We start from the raw sequence: 8,156 nt of genomic DNA, 5'->3' as shown, positions 1-8,156 counted from the left end.
AGATTTTTCAGTTTTTTGGTTAAACATAAATTATAAAACAAACATGTTATTTGGTGTTATTAAAGTCATATATGATTATTTGTCAAATATATGGTTACTTCTTCTAAAAGATAAAACTTATAGGCCACAAAATCAACAAGGCATTCTGCATTTCTATTGCCTATTTAGAGTTTAATGTTTGCATTTTTGTGAATTGCTTTAACCTTTTCAGGCCTATCAGTGTCATATTTTATTATGTATTATTATATTATCACAAATGTAGGTAGTAACTGTAGCTTTTAAAACAAATGTACTGCAGTAAAAATATTCCCTCTGAAGTTTAATGTAGAAGTACAAAGTGGCATAAAACGAAATACACCAGTGGGAAACACTGATATAACAGCGTTGTTCTTCAATATCTTCATGGCCTACAGTCCTGCATACACTTACTGAAGAGCTAATCATGATTAATTCCTTAATTCATTCACTTGTCCCTTAACCACTGAGCCAGGACACGCAGTAGTTGTGTCTCTTGCTGTGTCAGTGTTCCAACAGGGAAGTGAGCTCTCCTGGTGGCTGAAGGTCAAACGGGTTGCAATCAGCAGTTGTGGGATTTAACAAGAAAGCTTCCATGCACATCTTTCTGCGGCGACAAACAGCGCACACCATAATGGCATTTTTCTGGAACAGACAAACAATGCAAGAGCAAGGTTGCTCACTGTCCTGATGGGCTACTTTGTTGGTGTGAACGCTTAACACAGCTAAGCACACACTAATCCGTAGTCGGCCCTTAATCTCCTGCAGACAACAGGGTACGGGCTGCTGACCGTGCCAAAGTGGATCCTTAGCGCGTAATCACCGCTACGATCTTACTCCCGCGTCCGTTGGCGTAAAGGCGCTGTAGTTCTAGCTGACCTGTCCGCCTCTGCTCCCTTTGCCTCTCCTCACGATGGGCTCTGCGATACTTCATTCTGTTTGTGCCATCTAGGGTTACCCGCCGCTCCATTGCAGTCTTTCTAGCGCAGAGACTTCACGCCGATAGTCGCACCTCTCCATCATCTGGCTCTCGGACAGACAAGAAACTCCTGATTTATTGAGATAAAACTTTCTACTGGATGTACGATTTGCACCTCTTTTAAACTTTCGGCTTGGATGAGCTTGTAGCCAAAGAGGGGCAAACAATTACAAGGACATATTGTGTTTCCACTGACAAGTAACTATACAGCACCGCGGGGAGAAAATCGTCGGGGGGGGGGGACCCTTCGCCATGTAGCAACACTCTCTAAAAACACGCCTGGAAATAGATAGACGAGCCCACACATCAGCGAGCTGGTTATTTTTACTTGAAGGAGAAACTACAAATATTCTGTGAAGCTCTTCGTCGCAGCTTGGCTCCAGGCAAAAGCGCAGGTTTCCAGAGCATCTGCTGGTGGAAACATTTGTCAAGGCGAGAGAAGTGCGAGAGAGGAAGCGACATGCGGCTCGGTAGGCAGCTGGTGATGCAGTTCGTCTCCTGGAATTAGTGGATGAATGGGAAGGGAGCGGCTGTAGCCTCGCACCAGGGGGAGAGAATATACTGTACAGAGCCTGCGGTGGCACACAATGGATACTTGTCCGTCTTTGAAGGTAAGAAATAATTGTCTGATGCGCACAGGAGCTCTGACTGCCGTGGACTCCTCAAAGATTAGATTTGCTGTTAGTACTCTACTGTGTTGTTTTTTATCCTTTTATGTGGTGAATCTTTAATTTCACCTTTAATTAGGTTGCCTAAAAATGTAACAAACCGAATGGATCCAAATACAAAAACACTGCCTAGAGGTTACAACAAGGTCTGGGTTTTATGTTGCCTATAATGAGAGGCAGGCTGTTAATGGGTTGGAGGGTGGCTCACACTCTTGGACAATTACAGGTATCCACAGAAAGTAACCTGATCTGCGGAAATCAGTTCGGTGCAGCGGAGCTCCGTGCGGTTTTTTGTTTTCATTCTTGTATTGTGGGAAAGGTTTCAGCGTTTCACGGAAAAACTGAGACGATGGATAGCTGTGCCCGACGCATACTAATCCTGGGTGTGCATAAACGTGCGCGTTTTGTGCTTCTGCCAATGTGTGTGGTTTGTGTGTGTGTGTGTATGTGTGTGTGTGAGAGAGAGAGGAGGGAAAGAATAGCCTACTCTTCCCAAAACGGTCCCTTGTGATTACAGATTACAGACATTTATTAAATTGCCTTTAAGTTACACGAATCCACGGCTGTGTTTATATGTATACATGGGAAAATTATACATTTCCTAAATGTGCTGATTAGTTGATTAAACTCGCAGTCCCTTCACGCGTTGAGTACGTTTTTGGTTGTGTGTGCGCATACGGACGCGGCTGCGCGCGTGTGTGTGTGTGGTTAAGGGATCGATGGCCTTCATGATGCTCCATTGGCAGCAGTGCAACGCCACCACCCACTGTAATCACCACCCTTCTGTGGATTACAAGTGGCAGCATGCCACTTTCGGGCTCCCGGTAAGAAATCCGAGTGTGGAGGTAGAGAGTGGAGCTCGGTCAGTGAAGGCTGTCCAGCACCACGGACAGCGCACAGAAGTATGGAAGTGCAGTAGGAGGGAACGTTTGGACACCCACAGCAGGGCATTTACTGACATCTGAACGGCTGCTTATTCTCCTAAAGAGAATACAGATTGAGGAGGTGTTTCCGAGCAAAGTCCTGTATTTTACTGATAACATACAACAGAATTACTCAGAATTAAACAGAATTACACAAAAAATGACCCACATGAGAAGTGCGCTCTATATATCTATACTTTACAATTTACTGCTATAGATATTATTTATTTGAGTAGATGTGTCTTTGGATAGACCAGAAATAGATAATCTAACAGAACAATAAAGAGCCTTAATCTTATCTTCTTTTCTTTGATTACAGTATCAGCTCAGTGCATAACTTTAGCACAAGAACAATGAATTAGATTACATCAGAGTAGCATTATCAACTTTTGATAATCTCCAGACAGTTTCTGAAAACCAGTGAAAACACAACTAATTCTCTACATCTACCTGCAATAAGTGATTGTTTTTGTCATTTGGGGGCAGTAGACATGACAGTGATATACATATCTTTTAAATTAATACAACAGATTGGCTAACAGACAGTTAATTGTTTACACATCCAGCAGCTGGGGAGCAACAATATCATCTGTTGTGTTTCTGACCAATATTAACTCCCTTAACTCTGTTTGGGTCTCCACCAACTCCAGTGGAAAAGTGTTATTCAGTGTTTATAGTTTAAAAATGATCTCATCTGCTACATCAGGACCACATGGGTGTGGCTGGAGGGCACCGCAGTATGTGACATCACATTTTTATAACCGAACTCTGCCTATGTCAAAGCAGTGAAAACAAAAACAAAAACATACCGAAACACAACTGAAGGATTTAGAACGATCTATTGGGAGGTTGAGCTATACAGTACTTGAGGTTAAAGGTCAGGATACCTCAGCGTCTATTGTTTCAAATACGGCCATTCTATTTTTTTATTTTTTTTAATCTGTCCCTGTAAGTCATACAGACATATAAAAGTATAACACTAAGTTACTGTAGAGTCCCTTTAAAATAAAATTTCCGTTGAATTCCACAGGTCTCAGTAATAAATAACTACATCATTGTATTAATAACATGAACAAAATTTACAGTTATCTGTTTTTGAGCAAATACATCGTCTACATCATTTCCAACCTTTTATATTCAACTTCAGCCTTCAGTTTTATTACCTGCTGGCTACACAGCAGCCCTGTCAAATAGTTTTATTAGACTCACCTATTGTTTCCACCTTCAGTGTGGCTTGTTGTCCTTTTAAATTACATAATCATGCTATTCTATCCAGAGAACAACATGAGCCGGAACCGTTTAAATCATTTTTATTCAGTTTGCAAGAATTGCTATTCAGGTCTTTAGTCTCTCACTTCTAGCAGACACAACACAACTGTCAACAGTGCTGATCTGATATGTTGACATCACTAGCAGTTATTGTCTGTCAATGCTTGATGCCAGAATGATGCTGGAGGGTTAATGCCTTCTGTCGAGATGGCTCTGTGAAATTGATAGGCCTGCTTTGACAGATGAGATAACCTGCAATCTCAGGCAAATGCAATTTACTGGTACAGCAGATTGATGCTAAGGACGCACTCAGAAGTAGGCCAGTTTTACCTTGGGGAGAGGCTCGACATGCACACGAGGCTCCCAGAGAATGCTAGAAAGTTGTTGTTTTGCAAGGGAAATTATGAGAGAGAGAGGTGGGAGAAATGGGAGGACTGTTTTATTAAACTGCACACACACTGAAATAATAGGGAGGGGATATAGCTCCTGTTTGGTTCTCGTTAACATGGAACAGCTTCGACAGAAGACAGTTGAAGTTCAAATATTAAGTGGGAAGTAACTTAGGATTTTGCCTGAACTCCTCTGTGGTGTCTCTACACAGCTCTTATCTCCAAGTCTGCTGTGTGAAGAAAAGTGGAGCTTGGTTCCTTTTAAGAAAACTCTTCCTTATGGTTTTACTTCCTAACCTTCACCAGCAGAACAAGCCGGGTGCACAGAAAACACAACAAATAAATAAATAAATCCAAAACAGTAGCTAGGAGGAGCCACTATGCAGGCAGTCAGATGCGCTTGATCTGGAAACTAATGCACATACATTAAAGCACTTCTTGGGAATACACAGCTGCAGGGCATATTTATGTGCTTCTTCACCTTAAAATGCCATGCAATAGAGGGAGACATTTCCCTGATGAATTCAATCAAGGCTCCTGTTGTCACTGAGTTAGTCTTTTGTTTGCATTCATGCCTAATGACTACAGCTCAGCTGCTGTATATGGCATATGTGCAGAGTGAAGCAGGCACTTCATGCAGTGTTTAGAGGAATCAGCTGCTTGGGTGGAGCCCCAGCATTTGCAGGAATGGACTTCGTGTTAAAGAGGCTCTAGAGAACTCCACATTTCCCATTTTTTCATTCCAACCACACCCTTAAAAACTGTCAGCTCACACCCATGTATATGTGAACATTATTATGCATATGGGGTCTGAATAATAATAGTTAGGGTTAGGGTTGATGTGTGGATCCTCGAGTTTCCCAGCATCTGAAGAACAATGAAGGAGCTTAAATGTAGGAGTAGCAATACCACATTGTAGAAATGCACTGTACAGACAAAAGTAATGGGATGGGGCTGTTTTTCAGGGGTCGTTCTTGACCCCTTACTTCCAGTGAACGGAAACCTGCTTCAGCATACCAAGACCTTTTGGTCAATGCTATGCTTCCAGCTTTGTGGCAACAGTTTGGGGAAGGCTCTTTTCTATTCCAGCGTCACTGTGCCCCAGTGCACAAAGCAAGGTCACCTTTAGGATGAAGTGGAACGGCGATTGTGAGCCAGACCTTTTCGTCCAACATCAGTGCCTGACCTCACAAATGCAAACAGAAACACCCCAAAATCCTGTGGAAAGCCTTCTCAGAAGAGTGGAAGCTGTTTATGTGTTTAGAATGCCGTGTCATTCAAGTCTCTGTTGGTGTAATGATCAGGTGCCTCGATACTTTTACACTGTGTGAGAGGTAAAAATCCTGCAAAATTTTACTTGTATTTTTAATGTAATTTCATTTCAGTGAAAGTACAAAAATCATAGCATCAGTATATACTCAAACATGCAAAAGTTTTAGTTACTTTTCATTGGACTAGCTGTCTGTGATTCATCTTTTTGTGCTCCAGTCTTGTGGCTCCAAGACTATTTTCCTTCTCCATGTGCTTCTGAAGTTGTTGAAAGTTGTTCCAGAATTCCCCGCTTGGGAAGAGTGGGTGGCATTAAAGTTAAAATATGTAACAATATGTACTGACAATGAACCACATTCTCACAATCACCTTAAAATTTCAAGACACTAATAAGTCAAACTGCTTTTTCCATTGTGTCAAACCAGCTAATCAAAATCAAGAAGCAGATAACCTCTCGTAACTTTAGGACTTCATATTCATGACAGTGAGCCCCTAAAAGTGAATGACTAAGTAGTTCATATCAAGAGAAATGAAGAACTGGAATTCGGTTGGTATTAGTCCATCTGCCAGTGCTGTGTCCTCATGGCCACACTGCTCCACCGGTGCTGTGATGTGGTTTTTCCTGGACGTCTCAGAAGGAAGCACTTGACTCCAGAATATATCAAAGTGAGCTGCAGACTGTGGGCAGAGCCATTGTGGAGCTTTAGAGAGAACCTCTGGGAGCTTACATAGGCAATGTCTCCTTTTCTTTGTGAAACACTAGTCGGAACATTAAGATGTCAGTGCTGACTGACCAATATGACCGCGGGGACACAGAGATACAGCAGCAGCTACAGATGTGAAACTTCAGAACACTTCAAGACAATGGGAAGATGTTTGTGGTGCAGTAATTATGGAACCAATATGGGCGACAGTGTGTCTGAGGCATGACTCAAACTCTAAGCCCTTTAAATACATTAGGAAAAATTATACCATGAGTCAGATTACAAAAACCGAATTCTTACTCCCTCCCTTTATGTTTCATGTTGGTTCCTTTGTTTGATTTCTACATTCAATAGGCCTGTGAGCACTGAGAGCTGACATTCTAATTTTGCTGTCACCCCCTTCTCCTCTCCCACGTGAATTCTCTGATGTTGTTGCTGTTGCACTTTTGAATACAGTGGCCCCAGTCATTTAATAGCGTTTTCGTTCATCATAGTCAGCAGTTCCAACCCACTCAAGCTACTGTTTTTCCACAAACCTTTACATTTTAAAAGCCTCAGAGTTGAGGCTTTTGCTACTCACAGAGGATTCAGTGTAGCTCAAAGACTGGGAACAGAGGGCAGCCATGTGATGTCCAGGGTCACACACAATAAAAATATAAATATGGGGGGATATGACAAGTACATGTGACTGACATAATAATATATGTGACTGACATATAATATGCACAGGGACTTTATTTTATTAAAAAAGAAGGTAGTACAAGAGTTTTGTTAAAAAAAAAACCCAAAAAACAAATTAATGTTCTCCTGAAAGCCGATAAAAAAGTGTTGTTTTCTGCAATGTTAAATAAAAGCAGACTTGTCCTTTGCGCTCAGTGTCTCCGATTCACTGTGACCTGGCTTTCCGTCAGCAAACTTGTGGTGTAATGTACGCTTATCTGTTACAGTAATTTACAGCTCGCAGGCTCTGTGGTTCACAGCCTCTGAGGAGAAAGGTGACATGCCACCATGTCAGTGTCTGGAAACATGCTAACTACCATTTTCGAGGGACCAATTTTTAATACTGACAGTCTGTGGTTTTAGTGGCTGATTTCCTCCACTTTCAGGGTTTCTCATCCACACTGGGATACAAGTTAAAGTGTAATTTAACTCCAAGGTGAACCACACACAGGGTATTAACAGGAGTGTGCTCTGTTGCAATGGTAAACCAACAGTCTAATAGCTTAACATTAAAATATTCCCAACTGATTCCTTTCCAACTGTCACATCACCATACCCTTTTCCATCTAGTTGTTTTTATAGCTTTATGAAAAATTTTAGTCATTTTACGTTTGAGAAACAACCAGAGAAACAAACCGAGTTAACATTAGTGGCATCTTCATATGGATCCGTAATAATAAAACTGATACTGAATGCCTTCTGTGATTATTTATCCATTTTTCCGTGTTTTAAAACAGATATTGTTAGCATGGTTGTAGGCTTGTTGGCAATCCCATGATGCCTTGGGTTGTGTCAGAGCCTATATTCCTGAATTATTGACTAATCATAAGCTGTGTGTCTCCTTAATACATCCATGGTTTCAGCAGGAGTTGGAGGAGCTTGTCAAAAACTGAATGTAATTGTTACCTGTTAGTTGTATGCTTTGTAATAAATGACAATAACTGTCCAAAGGCCTGTATGGCAAGTAAATCATTTCGGTCACTTGCTTCGGTCATATTTGGTCATATTTGAGATGTTTTCTTGGCAGAATTCAAACCACTGGATTTTCAACTGCCGTTGTTTTAAGTTCATTCTTGACCTTGTAAGTCAAGCTTGCCTTTGGGCTACAAGAAACTGGGGTGGCTATTAATATATTTGGGCAGATTGCATATGTGTAACATATGAGTGGGGGAAACGCCTGATATAGTTCTGTTACTCCACACACTGCACGCTCATTTATG

At 41.5% G+C, this 8,156-nt stretch overlaps 1 protein-coding gene across 1 annotated transcript in view; it reads left to right on the top strand.

The window, feature by feature from the left end:
- Positions 1–980: 980 nt before the first annotated feature.
- LOC124072261 (leucine-rich repeat and fibronectin type-III domain-containing protein 2) overlaps positions 981–8,156 on the top strand; it is a 117,056-nt gene continuing 109,880 nt past the window's right edge. Inside the window, exon 1 of the mRNA XM_046413512.1 lies at positions 981–1,605. The gene's annotated coding sequence lies outside the window, so the exon portion shown is untranslated. The remainder of the gene's footprint in view (positions 1,606–8,156) is intronic.

The sequence above is a fragment of the Scatophagus argus genome, chromosome 15 (genome assembly GCF_020382885.2).
Source record: "Scatophagus argus isolate fScaArg1 chromosome 15, fScaArg1.pri, whole genome shotgun sequence".
NCBI classification, from domain to species: domain Eukaryota; kingdom Metazoa; phylum Chordata; class Actinopteri; family Scatophagidae; genus Scatophagus; species Scatophagus argus.
Note: the sequence above shows the minus strand (reverse complement) of the source record. Positions and strands in the feature narration are given on the sequence as shown.